Source organism: Cyprinus carpio, unplaced genomic scaffold (assembly GCF_018340385.1).
Source record: "Cyprinus carpio isolate SPL01 unplaced genomic scaffold, ASM1834038v1 S000006725, whole genome shotgun sequence".
NCBI classification, from domain to species: domain Eukaryota; kingdom Metazoa; phylum Chordata; class Actinopteri; order Cypriniformes; family Cyprinidae; genus Cyprinus; species Cyprinus carpio.
Genome location: NW_024879329.1, coordinates 117,321 through 135,822, shown reverse-complemented (window position 1 = coordinate 135,822; position 18,502 = coordinate 117,321). Strand labels below are relative to the sequence as shown.

General features: G+C 36.5%; 1 pseudogene; it reads left to right on the top strand.

Annotated features, from left to right (window-relative positions):
- Positions 1–34: 34 nt before the first annotated feature.
- On the top strand, positions 35–12,235 carry LOC109105911 (annotated as a pseudogene).
- Positions 12,236–18,502: the final 6,267 nt, after the last annotated feature.

Below are 18,502 nucleotides of genomic sequence, written 5' to 3'. Positions count from 1 at the left end.
AAAATTTAATAATTTTTTTATTTAAATGCAATTTACATACATTAAATGTTTTTGCACAGTTGTTTGCGCTTACAACGAGCGAAAAAATGAATGACAGCTAAAATCTGTTGATCACGTGAATAGCATCATATGACCAGCACATGTGTAAAGTCCTTTCATCGAAGAAGACGGATATAAACGGGACAGCAACTTTATTGTATCATACGTATGTCTTATGGCAAAATCGTATGTGAATTTCGTCCTTATATACCTAGGAGTATGTTTGTCCCAATGCAAAGACCTCCGGTAAGGACGAGTATTATGTTGATGATCAAAACTCTTGAAGTTGAATGTTTGCAAACCCCTGGCTGGGATGGAGATTTAGAATTACAATTCTGTGCCCTCATCTTCTTCAACTGATGTATTTAGCAGTTTTGACTTATTTTGAAAATCTCTTGCAATGAGCTTTTTATTATAAAACACTTTATAATTAGGTTTCAGTTTCATCCCTCATTAGTTGCCTAATTTTTGCACAAGGAAGAAAAATATATGGTTGCTTCTTCTCTTAAAGATGGTGTAATTTTTAGAGTGGCATTCATAAAATGTCTTATGTAACATATTATATATTACCTGTTTCTTTGACAGACCTAGTGTTTGCAAACAGCAATAAATAAATAAAATAAAATAAATAAAAAGATAAAATAAAAAATTTGGAAGCTTGTTAGGAAACATTCTTGCAATTCACTATATGTCACCATATTCTTGATGACTTTAGTGGCGCAGGAGACACTGCAGCTAACTGACTGGAAAATAATCTACACAGGCCATCAACATGCAGAAATAATATGCTATACATACTATAAGATAAACCATTTCCTTCATTTCTGATCCTCTTATTTTTTTAAATTATATGTGTACAAGTGTATATATATAAATTCAAGTGTACAAGTGTATATATATATATATATATAAAATTTCTCCTAATATAGAAACTTTGAGATAAATTTTCAAAATAGTAAATAGTTATTTTTAAGCATTATTGTCTTAACTGGAGTTTTTATTAGTTTTTGTGTACACACTTGCAGTACAGTAGCGCACTCCCAACTGAATCTACAGTTAATTTGCATATTGAATTTGCATAGTGTAAAAGGATCCCAGCAACCACATGCTGAACCCAGACTTGCATAAGGATTGCGCAATTAAACATCTGCTGCTCCTCAACTTCCTTTTTTTCTCAGATTATGTTGTCTTGGGTTTAGATTGAGAAGTATGCAAAACAACAGGTGTCTGAAAGTAACATGTACACATGAAAATGTGCTTACTCAACAGAACAATGAACCACATCTACATTCTGAGATGTAGGCTCTAGAAGAGGGATTCATTTTCTCTGAATCAGTTACACATGCTCCAAATTAACCTAACTAGCTTAACAAAAACAATTTGTTCTTTATTTCTCTGATATAATTGTGTGCATTTTCCACAGACATTCTTCAGATGACGATCTCTTGTTACCCTACTCCAAATCCCACGGCCCATCTCATTCCCACCGCCATGTGAGGGACTGTCAGCCCGTCGCTCATGGCAATGTAACCCACGAAACCTGGGCAGCAAGCAAACACTCTAACTCTCCAGTGTTCGAGTCAAATATATTCATCTCCGACATCACAGATGACTCTGGTGTTCACAGATGGGCGAGCGGCCACATCACAGAGGTTCATGACCCATTGAGATCCGTGTCCGTTCTAGAACCAAGAGGCCCCGGGGGGTGCAGGAAGAATCACAGAGAGCTGGTGGAGCTCACTGCCAAAACTAGAAAGTGCCTCGTTGCCCAGAATGGAGGCTTCTTTGACATTGCAAATGGGCAGTGTTTGGGGAATGTCATAAGTGATGAGAAACTGGTGAGGAACAGTGGAGGAATTCAAAATGCTCAGTTTGGCATCCGAAAGGATGGGACGCTAGTGTTTGGGTAAGGACACAGCCAAAGGTCTCATCCTCTACAATCTTTCTCCTGGCTGGAGTGATGTTTTGCAATACCACATGGTTTGTTTTTGTGTGGAGAGTCAAGAAACAATCTTTCTGTTTGGGTGCTGGTGTACTTTTGACCTGCCTATAATTAAGCTGTGCTTTTATATCTGTGTCACACCCTTAAAGGGATAGGTCATCCAAAAATGAAAATTCTCTCAAAGTCTTGTTTTAAGCCATATGATATTTATTTTCGTCTGTGGAACACAAAAGAAGATATTTAGTAAAGTGTACTTGAGTGAACTCCCACATTATCAGTTAGCGTACTTCTATAAGCACAAAGTGGTTTCCTGCACTGCAGGGTGCTGTGACAAACCTCAGCCTAAATATGGGTGCAGATTTTGGAGGAAGTATGTCGTGGGAACACAGGGCCCCTAGAACATCTGTTTCCTAAAATAGAAACTTTACAAAAACATGGCAATATTGCATAACGTGCCAGTGTGCTTAATAATAGGCAGTACTTTGGAACGCTATGTACTCAGAGTGTTTCGGTCTGTCATTCATTATGACGTTAAGGGCCTTTAACCGGTATATTCTGACGTTAGATAAGGTGTTTATATAGCATATTTGGACATTCACCTGGATGAACTTTAAGGAATTCAAAACAGCCTATAGTCAATAGAGTATAAAATAGTGCACCTGGTCAGCTAGTTAGCATGGGATTATTTATGTTTTGCTCTGCTGACACTGTAATCATTATCAAATCAAATGTTTGCTTTTTGCTAATTACTAAGTTTTTCATTTAGTTCACACTTTTATCCAGTGTGAAATACAATGCGGGTATTATTGGGAAAATCTTCCGGACCAGCCTGGTGTTAAAGATGAACATTTTGTGGCTTTTAGTTCATGCCTGTTAGCTTTCAGTGTAGCAAAGTAAATGCTTTTTTCTCTAACACTAAAATAGCATCTGATTACCAGTAGTAAATAGCAAATCGTGGTTGGTGTGCATTTGGTTGTGATAATATTTATACTTTGTTACCTTTCCAAACAGTCAGCTTTTTTGTAAAGGAAGTTGCTAGAATTAATCTATTTTGAAAGTGCATTTTATTGCTTTAGTCCATAGTGCAGTCTGTCAAATGTGGTGAACACAACCGTTTAAAAGTTTGGGTCAGTAAGGTGTGTGTTTTTTTTTTTTATCAAAATTAATAATTACATTTACAATACATTCATAATGTTACAAAAAAATCCACATCCATGTTCTTCAATGTATCATGAAATCCTATTATGCATAACTCTCATAATTTCAGCAATCATATGATTTCTGAAGGACCATGTGAGCGTGAATACTGGAGTAATTGCTGCTAAAAATTGGCCACCACAAGAATAAATTATGTTTTAAAAATATTTAAATAGAAAACACTTATTTTAATAAGTAAACAATATTTCACACCTTTTTTTCTTCTTTATTTTGATTAAATAAATGCAGCTTTGGTGAGCATAAACAAGAGACATTTTAATGGCTACTGGTTATTTACAAAAAAAAAAAAAATCCCACCCCGCCTTCCTATTTCAATAGGAGATGCATCAACACAGGAAAGAAAATTGTGCCTAAAACGTGTTTCAAAAGGCAACCCCATTATGTGGTTTGAACCTACAGCCTTTTCAGTTACCAGTTTAGATCTTTAACTATTAGGCTATATCTGTCTCACTTGCTCTTTGTTGTGTATTTTCTTAGCTACCTGTCTGAGGATGACATCCTGGATCAGGTAAACCCCTTCGTGCAGTTGATCAGTGGAGTGGTGTGGCTGCTGAGAAACGGTGAGATCTACATCAGTGAGAGCATCCAGGCAGAATGTGACGAAACACAGAAGACCGGTAAGATTAGACAAGATTCTGTCTGAAGTGTGAGCATATAATAAGCTTGATTATCTGGCTCCCTAATGTGTTACACACCCCATATCATAAAAAACTGTATTTTCAATAGTAGTTCTGGCACTTGTCCTGTTGTTTTTGAATACATCTGTGCTCCAAGATTATAATATAACATTCAGTATCTCATTAATCTTTTATATTGCAGGAAAATTCCAGTACTTTGTGGACGTGATATCTGCCCGTACAGCGGTGGGTCACGATGCAGAGGGCAAACTCATCCTCTTCCACGTCGATGGTCAAACGGGTGAAAGAGGGTGAGAATAGACTTTGAACCTGAGCCGATCTCAGCTGTTTATCACTGTAAACATTGATTCCTCCCCTTCTGTCTGTCTGTCTGTGTATGCTACAACACTAAATAACCCAAAATGAACCTTGCTTAAAAAGAATGCGTTTTTTTTTTTTTTTTTTTTTTTTTTCATTCAGGGAGGGTATATTCATGACTTTATAAGCTTTTTTGGTTTCTTTGAGTTCACTTGTAATGTTACTCAAGGTCTCTTGCAATAAAACATCATAATATACAATAGAATTCTAAGGTTTGGGGTCTGAAAGGTTTTACACTTTTTGCAGTGAAGATATGTTCAATTGATTGACTGTAAAGAATTGTATAAGGTTACAAAAGATTTCAGTTTCAAATTAATGCTGTTCTTATGAACATTTTATTCATTAATGAATCCTGAAAAAAAATCTATCATGGATTCCACAAAAAAAATGTTTTCAGCATTGATAAATAAGAATACTTGGGCAACAAATCAGCATATTTCAATTATTTCTAGATGAGATTAGAATAATGTTTTACTTCAGAAAAAAAATTTAAAAGAAAAGGAAAAATCTTGTCACTCTGGTCCTTTATTAAACCAGTGTTTCCCTTAAATTAAATTAAACATGCATAAGATTTATATATAAATTATCTGTACCTTTATTATGGTTGTGGCATCTGATTTCTAAATAACCTATTTTTGCAGCTAAGTTTCAGCTTAGTTTTAAAACCTTTATTTATACCAAAGTGGGCCATCTAAATCCAAATACATACTAGGGCATGCCAGAAGTTCAGGTACGGTTTAGTTCAGGTTATTTTTACACGTGTTTACTAAACTGCTATCTTTGCAGTATGAACCTCTGGCAAGTGGCAAAGTTTTTGAAGGAACAGAATGTCATTAACGCCATCAATCTGGATGGAGGCGGCTCGGCCACTTATATCCTCAACGGATCCCTGGCCAATTACCCTTCAGACCACTGGTGTGTAAATGCAAAACTACACATTTACAAACAACAGCGTGCTGAGTTTGGCAATTTTATCACAACATTTTCACCTAAATCCCAGCAAAACTCCGGAGTGGCGCTGCCCACGGGCGGTTTCCACTGTGCTGTGTGTTCATGAGAGGCTGTGTCAGCCGGAGGACTGCAGCGGACATGGGCACTGCGTGGAGGGCCAGTGCGTGTGTCAGCAGGGCTGGAACGGCCCGGGATGCGCCAGTCTCACATGCCAGACTGAATGTGGAGAGCATGGAATCTGCACTGAGAGTGAGTTGCTCTCATACACTCCTTTATATCACAAAAGGACATTACAGTCACACTTTCCTTGAAGCTTTTTTTAATACATTAATTGAGCCCTGTAATGCACCCTATTATGCATTATATGATCTCATTAATAATTCTAACCACAGTTATAATACATTACACATCTATTCATTGTTACACCTTGAGAAGAAATAACGCATTAAAGGGATACTCCACCTCAAAATGAAAATTTTGTCATTAATCACTTACCCCCATGTCATTCCAAACCTGTAGAAGCTTCGCTTGTCTTCAGAACACAATTAAAGATATTTTGGATGAAAACCGGGAGGCCTGTGACTGTCATACGGTGATATGGAGAGACACAGAGGAGACTGTTGACAAAGGAATTGTTGAATAAAGTCATTATTTTTGTTTTCTTCGCTTACAAAAAGTGTTCCTGTTGCTTCAAATAACCCAGACTGCACGTCTGATGGCAGATGGAGTATTCTGATGACGACTTTCATACGTTTTATGGACCTTGATACTGTTATTTACTTGGCAGTCTATGGGACAGTCACAGGTCGCCCGGTTTTCATCCAAAATATCTTAAATTGTGTTCTGAAGACGAACAAAGCTTTTACGGGTTTGGAACAACATGGGGGTAAGTTATTAATGACACAATTTTCATTCTGGGGTCCCTTTAAGCATTATTCATTATCTAAATACATGACTAAGTAGCCACATAACTTGATATTGACAGACAATATATTTCAAATGTAACAAGGAATCTGCAAATATTATTATGCATTTTAACTTCGATTACAGTTAAGTAAATATAATGCATTACGATGAATGCCTTTCTAATGATTTATACATAAAGGTTTGTGTAAAATAAAGTGTTACCGACATTTGACATTGATTTGTATAAGGCATGTAGCTTAAACTACATCAATTACACTAGAGGAAATTTATTGCTAAAAACTTACAGATTGTTTGTAGTTAATGAATGTTTTAACAGAGAAAATGATCTTGCATTTAAGGTAGTATTTAAGTTTTTTTTTTTTTTTACCCGTTAACTTCAATTCTCTCTCTATTTTTCCTTTCTTATCCCTCTCTCTGAACAGATGGATGTGTGTGCGATGCTGGATGGATGGGTTTAAACTGTAGCCAAGGTAAGGGCAAAATCAGCTTGTCATACAGATTCTGAATGATCAAACTATCAAATAAAGATCTGAGTGGCTCTTTACTTGGGAGATCATTACATTACATTTACATTTAGTCATTTACTCTTACATAAGAGTTTATTAAAGTCAGCAGTGATTATTTTAGATATTTTAAACCAAAATGCTTATACTTCTACAATGAATAACATCTGTCTGCATGCTCGCAGTTTGTGCAGCAGGTTTCTATGGCGATGACTGCAATCAAACATGTGCATGCACAAACGGGGGCTCATGTGATTCTGTTCACGGACAGTGCACCTGTCCTGGTGGTTTCCATGGAGATTTCTGTGAGAAAGGTATGCAGTCTAATCTCAACAAATATTTCCAGATATATGTTTAAGAGACGCCTAAGCTTATGTCATAAAACATGTACGTAAGTTGAGTCAGAAGTCAGAAAGAGCTTTATTGCCAAGAATGTTTGCACATACAAGGAATTTAGTGTCAAAAGCTTCCAGTACACAGAGACAAACAACACATAAAAAAAATTAATTAATTTGGACGAAAGTGTTAGTTGAATGCAAATTTTATTGCTTTTGCTGTAATGCTTTCAAACGCTGTTCATTGGCAGGAACTTGATGTCAGCAAATACTTGACTGATGCTCTTCATTGAGTCCAACAGTTTGACTTTAGCACAAACTTAACACATACTCAGATAAACTCAAAAAATACTTCTCACACACACAAGTATTAAGTGATGTTTCCAGAACATAAAACATATTTTTAACCAACCTTTCTTTCTTGCAATGCCTTCTAGAATTGCCTTGAGTAATGCATGAAATGCTGCTTTAGAATAGATTATCTTAACTGTGTCTTTGCTCTCTTTGTCATCCCAGAATGCCCTCTTGGATTCTATGGACTGAACTGTAAGCAGCCGTGCCAATGTCATGATATGTGCCCATGTGACGCTGTCACAGGAAGCTGCAACACCACATACCAAGGAGAAAGAAACATCAGCCTGCACAGAGGTGCGGTACACCCCCTATTAGCACTCACACCACATGTAAACATTTACATTTATGCATTTAGCAGATGCTTTTATCCAAAGCGACTTTCAGTGCATCCAGGCTATACATTTGTTTTATCAGTATGTGTGTTCCCTGGGAATTGAACCCACAACCTTTTGTGCTGCTATCGCAATGCTCTACCACTGAGCCACATTCCCCATGTGACGTCTCTATAGATCAGTTTAATGTTCACACTTTCTCAGCACACAACCCTGTCTGCTTATAGCTTCAGCCACCAGCATTCCTCATTGTCCTTCTATATGTGTGCGTATGCTAGTGTCTGTCCACAGTTCTCTACTGTAGAACGTGGCACACAAGTTGCCTGAAATACGAGCCTTAACGGATCTCAATTTTTCACCAGCCTTTTTCCACTTAACTTTGGTCTGATTTTGTTGGAAATGTTTTTGCTAGGACTGTTCATTTAACCCATCCATTAAGGACAATTATTTATAAAAAATAAATAAATAAAATAAAATAATCTTAATTATGCAAATTCCATAAAACCAAGTGTTCCTACAATCCAAAAAAATTAAACCTGAAAAAACATATTGGCAGTTTTGATATATCATTGCTAGTGTAATTTTTTATAACATAATATAATTGCCAATATAATTTTTTTAGGTTTGATTTTTTTAGGTTATATATGTATTTTGGAACATGTATATAGGAACATGCACACACAGTCACATTTTAAGTTTTTTTTTTTAGATTATAATCATTCAGGTTTTTTTATTTAATTAATAAGCAGTTATTTCCAATTAATTTATCAGAATATCAAGTATTTATATTTATTAAAAATATAATGGATTGACAGCCAAAGTATCTCATGATTTCTCTCTCTCTTTGCTCATTCACTATCACATGATTGCAACCCCTCTACTCAAACTTGCACACACACATCCTCAAACAATCTGTGATAAACAAAGCTGCCGGGTGTTGAGAAAAGAGACCTTACAGAATCACAGTCTACCCAGCAGCCCCTCGTGTTACTGATGACCCCTGCCACAGAGAAGCTATTTATGTCATGACCAGAAAAAAAAACCTTGTCCTCTCGTTCTATCCCATCTCTCTGACCTCTGTCATTTAACGTGAGAAGAAGATGCATTCTCCGACTTCCCTGCAGAGAAATAATAAACCCCAAACCCCTGTTCTCTGGAGTTCAGGAACAGGCCATTCGTTGACACCACGGGCTCATTACGATCCCATCTGCAGTGCACGTGAACAGCTTTCTGCTTATCTTTCTCTGTATTCTAGGTGATAGCCTTCTCCATTGTTTGCTCTATGTGAAAGGTTTGATATCCAGTTGGATCTTTCTTTGATGTTTCGTTATAAAATATGTTGCACTTTGAAAACATTCTATACTGTAATTTTCTGAACTCCAAATGTAAATCCAAATTTTGGAATCTGGAACTGCAAAAAGGACTCTTTATTTTTAGCAAGGTCCCTGATCTTTGCAGTCTTGCACAATCTAACACAGGCTTTCCAGAATCTGTAACTGAATAATAGGGCAGTGCAAACTGTATTAGACAGTAATGGATGCAGAAAACCTGTTTAATTGCAAGGTTCAGAGAGTATGTTGCAAATGGTCGTAAAAAGCTACAAACGCTTGACTGATATTATAATTGAACTTTAAGAGAAAAAAGAAAAAGGATATTTGATAGATCTTAATATTTTCTTGATCCTAAATAATATTATATATTAAAAATCAGTGTGCACTATGAATTAAGGTGCGGGTGACATTTACCTCTTTCTGCAAATTTTCACAGGCAAAATCCAGTCATTTCAACAGGAATCCATGTGATCTCATGTGTGTGCAAAAGATTTCCCCTCGCAGATTTTTTGAAACCTATTGTAAGTTGGTCACTTAAATTTGGCGGTTGACCAACATTGTTTTGAAACGAACTTCTGTGTGAGCTGTGCTTTATACTCACTACACTATTGATCATAGACAATGGACATTTTTTTGGTCTGCAAATTTTTTTCTCTGAATTTTCACCAGTGTGACTGCAGCTATACTCTACTCTACTCTTGGGTGTTCATCAAAATAAAAAGTAATTTAATTGACAGTAATAAACACTACACTGATTTACCAACACACACACACACACACAAAAAACAGAAAACAGTTGCACTTGCGCTTCTGTTTCCCACAATTTCATCTGAAGTTAGCAAAGGGGGGAAAGGAGAAATATGCCTGTAATGGAGGGTTTATTGTCCTAACAAGGGATTTGATTCAAAAACATTGTTTTTTTTTCCCACAATCTTTCAGCTGGTCACTGTCTGGCTACCAGATGTGGAGGGAATGGAGACAAGTGGAGAACGCTCATGCTCCAAAACCCTATTTGTCTGAGTAAGTGCTCCAAAAAAACCCCAAACACACACACACACACACACACACACACACACACACACACACACACACACACACAGCCAACATGTGTCCTCTCACCACTTCTTGAGAAAACCATAACATTTTGTCAACCTTTATTACTTACTATGTGTCAGTATTCAAATACAAAAATCATCTGTACTTTCATGTCAAATATTTTTTATGAATATTAACAAGTGTAGCATGCAGTAAGATTTTTTTTTTTTTTTTGGTGTTTTCTGGTTGATAATCAGTCCTAGTCTAAATGAGGAAAAATGTGTCTAAAATCCAAAATAATTTCTTTATATTTTCTGAAATAGAGCTGATATGATATGACACAGAAAATATACTTTAAGACCATAACTCAGTATTTTATAAAGACTAAAATATTTATCAAAACAATATTATATTTAGTAATATATAACATTGTTACTATACATTATATAATAAGAAATAATATATATTTTATATTATAAAAATATATACTTTAATATAGATATTTTAATCTATGTGAAATATATTGAATTGTGGACTGAGGACAGGTGGTTTTGATAAAATCACAGTGGTGCATTTGTGTTTAGAACATTCTAGTGATCATCTCTGGTTCATTTTCATAGAGGATATTTTAAAAACTAAATGTTAGGTGCAACTATAGGACATGTTTTTCCTATGCCTTAAAGGGATACTCCATCCCAAAAAAATGAAAATTTTGCCATTATTCACGTACCCCCATTCGTTCCAAACCCGTAAAAGCTTTATTCATCTTCGGAACACAATTTAAGATATTTTGGATGAAAACAGGGAGGCTTGAGACTGTCCCATAGACTGCCAAATAAATAACAGTGTTAAGGTCCAGGAAAGTATGAAAAGCATCATCAGAATAGTCCATCTGCCATCAGTGATCTCAACCGTAATGTTATGAAGCGACAAGAATACTTTTTGTACACGAAGAAAACAAAAATAACGACTTTATTCAACAATTCCTCTCCTCTGTGTCTCTCCAAATCAGCGTAGCGCCATTTTGACATATCTTACTAGTATGCAAGTGGATTACGCTCTTCTGTGTCAGCCGCGCCACAAGGATACGTTTTTTACATGTATTTATGCTTTGGTTTGAAAACAAACAGCGCATCGACTCAACGCGGCTGACACAGAAGAGCGTACACCATTTGTGTACTGCTCAGATTCGCCAAAATGGCGCTACGCTGATTTGGAGAGACACAGAGGAGAGGAATTGTTCAAAAAGTCAAAAAGTATTCTCGTCACTTCATAACGTTACAGTAAGTCACTGATGGCAGATGGACTATTCTGATGATGCTTTTCATACTTTCCTGGACCTTGACAGTGTTATTTATTTGGCAGTCTATGGGACAGTCTCAAGCCTCCCGATTTTCATCCAAAATATCTTCAATTGTGTTCCGGAGACGAATCAGCTTTTATGGGTTTGGAACGACATGGGGGTAAGTGATTAATGACAAAAGTTTCATTTTGTGGTGGAGTAACTCTTTAAAGCCACAGTTTCCACAACATGAGAAAAAAATCTGTTATCTCAAACAACTTGTCTTTTATACCATTCCCTATCTGCGTGTTTGAGTAACTTGATTATTTGCATGGAAATTCACTTTGACAAATTCCAGGCCCTAGTTTAGCAGAACGGGCTTTTGGACAAATCTGAACCAAGTTCCCCCGCCTGTACTGGGTAAACAACTCTGCAGCAGTGGAGTGGCACAGATGAATTAATAGTCAGCTCAGCCTTTCAAATGCAAGTAAGGGATTGTGCAGTGTGGCCTTGGTTGCAGTCAAGTGCTTTGTGGAGGCTGTGGGCAGCAGAGGTGGAGTCAGAGGTCAAAGTGCAACTGTTCCCCTGAGAGTGTCATGTTTATGTGTGCAGACAAAGCTGGCTGGTTTTCTGCGCTATCCTGGCAACGTCGCTGCTGGCCAGCCTCGCTGGTAACCTTATTCCAGACGTGCGGGAGGAGGGGCAAAGCACGGGGGCAGAAGGCAGTACTCCTACTTGCCGCTGGGAGAGATCAACGGGTCCGTGGAGCGAAGCAGAGGACAGGGGATGAAGTCTGGGAAAGTTCCTTTTCAGCAAGAAGACTCTGACTCCCAAGACTCCTCATAACCATGTTTCAAAATGTATGCATTTGTGCAGGGTTATGCAAGTGTGCCATTCAGCAGAGAGCAAGCGAGCTAGCTAGCCAGAACAAGCCCTCATTAGTCTGAGGATGAGGAAAGGGTTTGTTTTTTTCCTGCTGTGAGCTTTTGGAAGGGCCCTCTTCGTCTTTGGATTGGGGCCCCCATTATTGGCGTTAGCATCCAAACAGCTGTCTGCACGGGCTCAGTTCCACATGTTCACATGTAGACGCCAGTTCAACACATGCCAAGTGCCCTGATCGTGCAGTTTGCGTGCATTTTGCACATTTTCTTGTTTGTTGGGTTTTTAGTACACTTTTCATAGTAGCTGCTAGCAATGTAAGAACCAGTTCCTCAAGTGACCTCATTCATAGTTTAAAATACTATTTCATTGACCTCAGTGAAGACTTTTATTTTAGTCTTAAAATGAGAAGAGAAGCAATATCACCACAAAAGCCTTTTTTATCGACCCGATCAGAATGGCCCAGTTGTTCCACCTGTTGCCATAGCAACAGATGTGTTGTGAACTATGAACTCTTTTTGAGAAATCCTTCCTGCAGGAACTTGCCAAACTGCTATTTTGAAACCGTTTTATTGAATGATTTTTCTTCCTCCTGTGGCTCTAGAGGTCATTCAGTTTATTTTGATTCCAGCGCTTTTGTTTCTGTAAATGCCTTGCCAACTCCTGCCAGTTTTGTGTGTTGTCTTAGACACTTAGAACCAGCCATAGAAACACGATATGAAGAAAAAAAAAATTCAAGGCCTGGATTGTTTTCACACTCTCTAGGAAAGCAAGAGAAGGACATTTCTTTTGTGCTTAGCTCAAAGTTGCTCTTTTTTTTTTTCTCTCTGTTCTAAAGCAGTGAATCCAAGTTTGGGAAGAGGTTTGAGATTAAGTGTTTTGTCAGGTTCTGTTTTAGCTCTGAAGCATGACACGAATATTATGGAAGAGGAACATCTATTCGAGTGTGTAGTTCCTGTGTTGTTTCCTGTTTAGCATTCAAAAAGATTTAGGCTTGTCTTGTTTTAAGAGTTTAAAATGTGTCACAGGCAAACACAGAGACATGTGGAAGCATGAACATCATTAAACGTGTCAAAACATTCCAGATCATATTAAACCCCCAAATCAACTGAATAAATAATCATATTTTCCCCCTTAAAAATTAAATTATTTATACATCTTGGTAGTGATATATGACTGAATTGTGAATATAGCTGAATATAGCCACTGCTGCTGAAATGGCGTTAAATCAGATATAAATAAATAAACATCTTGGTAGTGCTTGCACTTTATTTAATACAGTATATTCTAATTTAAATAAAATACAGTGAAAGCAAATCACCTAGATACATTACGATAATGAGAATTTTGGGGGAAATTTGTTTACTTGTCTTTAAAAATAATGTTATGATGCAAAATATTTCTTTTCTTGTTGTTGTTATTTTGAGGTGAAATTTAGCTTGTACATCGTTTCGCACATAAAGTGATGTCTTTAATTAGAAAGTTACAGAAATATCATGTCATATACAATAGTGAAAGGTGTTTGTCAGCAGTGTGAAACATTTGACTGTTTATTAACTTCCACCTAGCTCACTGCCTGCTCTGCATATGTTTTTCACTGCAAGCGACCTCTATGCTGATCGCCTTGACAGGGACAAAGACTTCAATCCAGGTTTTTGATGCATTTTTTTATTTCTAATCAAGGCAGATACCGCACAGGTTAAAGAGGGTACTTGTTTGTCCAAGGTTCAGTCATGATGCTAATCAGAGGCTGCTGACTCTCATTTTTGATGTGAGCGATTTTATGTTGCGTGTCCTTTTGTTAAACAATAGAAATTGCTATCAAGAAAACATGCATTATAAATAATGTTGCATTTCATTTGTTTGCACAATTCCTTGTGCGATTAAGGATTTGATTGATTTAAAGTTATGCTGGATCTCTCTAATTCAGATTGTCTGGTTGCTCTCAGATTGGCTTGACATTGAGGTTAGTTACAGCCTAACCTATGTGCTTGACCTGTTAATTACTTTCACCCGTTTATGTTCTTGGGTTCATGCAGGATCATTGCTGGATAGCCTTTTGAATGTAATGAATATATGAAACAGAATGATTACAAAATAATATGAACTATGAGGTTTTTCTATATGAAATGACAATTATTTTTTCATATTGTATATCTGTTTGTTTGCATTAAATGGGCTGGTTTTCCACTGAGCACCCTTCCAAAATACATTCACAATCCAAATGTCTATTTTCCCATACATTGGATTAGTTTCTAAAATTTAGCTTATTGAACTTAATAGGTTTATAAAGATTGTTAATGTACTGCTGCATACATGTCAGGCTGTGAAATCAAATAACACTGCTGATTTATCTGTTTTGAGATAGACTTGATAATTAATTTGTCAGGTCATTAAAGGACACAATTGGTTGTCATTGCACAGACTGCAAATGAAAGGTGTGTACTTCCAAAGAAAAGTTAAAAGCCTGTTTTCTCCTGGGTGTGTTCAATAGAAAATTGTGTTCAGGAACAGATGTGTGTCGCAGAACATGAAGATATGGATTTTATTGTGCTGTTAAATTTTTGTTAAAAAGTGGTTGTTCTGACTAGATCATTTCAACAAAGAACATATTTGTGCTTCTTCATGTTTCATTTAATTTTGTGCTGGTTTGTCAGTAATATTTAAATACCATGCCAGTAGCATTGTTTGTCACTTGCTATTCCATTAAACTTAATGGCAATATGTTTGGAACATCATGGTTAACATTATGCAAATGCAAGACTGTCTTTTCAAAAGTTGTTAAATAGCATCCATGGGTCCCAAATCAGGTCACATTTAACAAACAAAAAAACTAATAAAAAAAACAATATTTCTTCTTCATCATTTTTTTATTTACTGTAATTAACACTCACTTTTCCATGACTACATTACTCAAAACTCATCTGTTTGTTATATTTTGCATATCTGACAAGGTTAAGGATGGGGTCATCCATCGTCTAAAAAGCGTTTATATTGTATTCCTCTCAAGCTCTAAAAAATGACACCATCTTAACAACAGTAAAAGTGCAATACTGTACACCTTAAGGCAATAATAACTTAAAGTATATCTTTCCTCATTTGACATTTTAAAAAATTGTTCAGGGCTTTTCAGTCAGTGTTTCAGGCCTTAACTTGATGCTGCCACTTTTTTACTAAATGCTTTAAGGTGTTGGTATGCAGAGGAATATTTCTAGAGGCACAAGATTCCTACGACATTTTAACTGCAGTTTCTTTACAAGCCTCAACATTAAAGCAGTCTCACACAACCACAAGACCTACCGGTTCTGACTGACAGGATGCCATGGCTGACAGATCACTGACTCACACACGCTCGTGCCTCCACCTGCCTGTGTGTCCTCTTCACATGATGCAGTCCTCTACACAGATGTCACACTAAGCTTCTTTGCATCATCATCCGTACTCCTGATCTCCCCCGACCCTAACAGTCACACATGGGACTTCGGTGCATTAAGTTTCACTCCGGCTTTTTAATATTATATAAATCTAATGTGTTGCAATGTGATTACAGATGGTATAAGACCAGTTTGCTTTCAAGTGAACTTTGTTAATGGAGTCAAACGATTGACATTTGTGACCATGCAAGTATGTTTACAATTACAAATGCATTCCAGATGATTTTTCCTTCACTGTAGTGCTTTCTTGTAACATTTGTGACTATATGGATGGCATTAGAACTTCAAATTGATATATACTAAAAATTTTAGATACAATTTTCAAGGCACACTTTAAGTCATGTACATTTTGAGTTCAATGCAAGTTCACAGGTGTAGCTCATAGCATTTGACGTGTCCCAAATCTGGTTTTCCATTTTGGTTTATTATTATTTGAAATGCAATGGGTGTGATGGTGATAGTATTTCTTGAAACTAAATGTCATTTCGTTTGACAATTTGATATTTAATGCATGCGTCCACATATCCTCCAAATACATTTTGGGGCCATTGTAAGTTTATGAAATGTTTTTGATTTTTCAGTCTGCTTTGTTTAACCTAAGTGTCAGGTAGTAAACCAGGTCATTTCAGAGATCATGTCTGTGTACGTAGTGCTTTTTGTGAATAAACTCTCCGTCACACTCCTCTTTTGACATTTAGTTGCGTCAGAAAAAGAGGCTCTGGAAATGCCACAAGGATTCAATGACATATGAGTTTCGTCATCCATGGACACTTGTATCACACATCAAAGAATGACTCACAAAAAGGTTACCACTGAGAATATGTGTATGGACCTGTATAAAGACCACCACAAAAACTCCCATCCATTTGTGAGATTATATTGTGTTGCCATCCCTCACAGCCTTGTTTTCATTTGCTCATTTTACGTCAAATTAAATAACTTGACTATGGTTTATTGCGCAACAGGTTTGGTACATGCCCTAAACATTAACAGAATTACATCAGAATGTACCTCTGAACGGTGGATGGTGGGCTGTGAAAACAATGCACATAATGGACAATATGTTCTGTTATGGCAGGGCTTGATAAGAATCAGTTCAGACAACAGATTAGAAATCTTAAGACTAGTTGTGGAAATTAGGCATGTGTGTTTTGTTCAGATTTTATTAGCTTTTTTTAAATAATTCATTATAATACAAAAAATGCTCAAATATTAAATAGCGTGCAAAAAAATCTTCCAAAAAGTTACTTTTCCAAATAGTCAACAAACTCTTGACTGACATTTTAATCAGTTAGTTAAATGACTGGATGTTCTGACAGCACTTCAGACAAGGCCTGTCGAGGTCAGGGTGGGTTGTGGCTTATCTTTATGGTTTAACCCAGAGTGAGCAGGTGTGGGCCTTGTTTTTGGAGAGTAAATAAAGGAAATATCCAGAAACAGAAGAAGAAAGAAATGCTGATTCACTCTCGTGTCATCCTACAGGGGGAAAATGGAGGGTTAGAACATATTTATCCAACAGGAAAATTGTCCCTCCTGTACATAAACGGGACACGTGTTGTGGTCTGAAATAGCAGAAGTGGACTGATTAGAATGAAAACTAGAAAAAGTGTCAGAAACATAATTCCAAACCAGGAAATAAATTTTTTTCCATCCTGATGAAAAGGTCATTTGTCTCATTTCGAGGGAAGACGGGACAAAAGGGTACAAATGCTATTCTAAAGCAGCACTGAAATTTATATCCTAAATTTATGCAGTATATACAGTAATATAAAAAAAAAACTATGCCATAATTTATTTTAAATACATTCATACTAAGTATACTCAAATCCTGTAACACTGACACATATCACTCATATTTTGAGTGTTTCTTATTGCACAATGCACATTTCTAACATTATGCCTAAAAATGTGTATCACTAGCTATTAATAATAATCATATATTATCTATATAGATTAATGTAGCTATCTGAATATATGGATGATGCAATAACATGTTTAGTTTGCTTTATTAGATCTGCTGACTCACCAGGGTAAGTCCTTTTGTTCAAACTATAGGTGTCTTAGCGAGGGTAGAAAATGGGCCATAGCTGAATCTTAACAGGCCTCTCTTAGCAAAACAGTCTTCTTGAATACATCCATCTGAGCTGTGTTGAGGGGGGTGGAGTGCTTTGTTCCCAAAAACCGGGGTGACCTACATCTATAATAGGGAGGATTTAAATGTTTTTGTTCTAGACATTTTCACTCAATAAAGAGCTTAAAAGAATAAACCATTTACAATTTACCCCCAAAATGACAGTTTTACTTAAGTCTTTTAATAATTATTAGATGCACTTGATTCTGATTGGTCAGTCATGGCGTTCTGTGGTTAGATAGGTCTATTTTTGAAGCTGTGTAATCATGTTCTTTTCCAATAATCAAATCTATATTTTATGTCCATTTATTTATTTGGTAAGTAAATAAATACACTTTTAGGATGCTATGTTATGGGTCATGGTGACCAGCTGACTGTAGGCCTACATAATATCATGCTGTTTTCTTTTAACAGTTTGTTTAGTTGGATGAAAACTGTGTAAGGTACACATTAACATAGTTAAAAGTTTTAAGAGCCATCAGGATGTTTTTAGCACTGTCTGGTTGAAGATAAACTTTATGAAAAAATTCCAGTCATCTCAGTTATGTAATGTGAGTAGTTTATTCCAAATGTTTTTATAGATAAGTAGTTTATCACTTACCTGATCCTGCTCTGTCAATAATGGTATAAAAGTTAAGATGACAATATGTAAGGCTTATTGAATCATTATATGTTTAAAGAATATTTTCAAAAAACTTTGTACAACTCAACAAAGTGACACTCCTTAACATGGAGTGCTCTGCCCGGTCTTGCCTTTCCCGGGATGAGGTCACGTGGGTTGGTGACAGTCAGTCATAGTCAGGGGCGCCTTTTC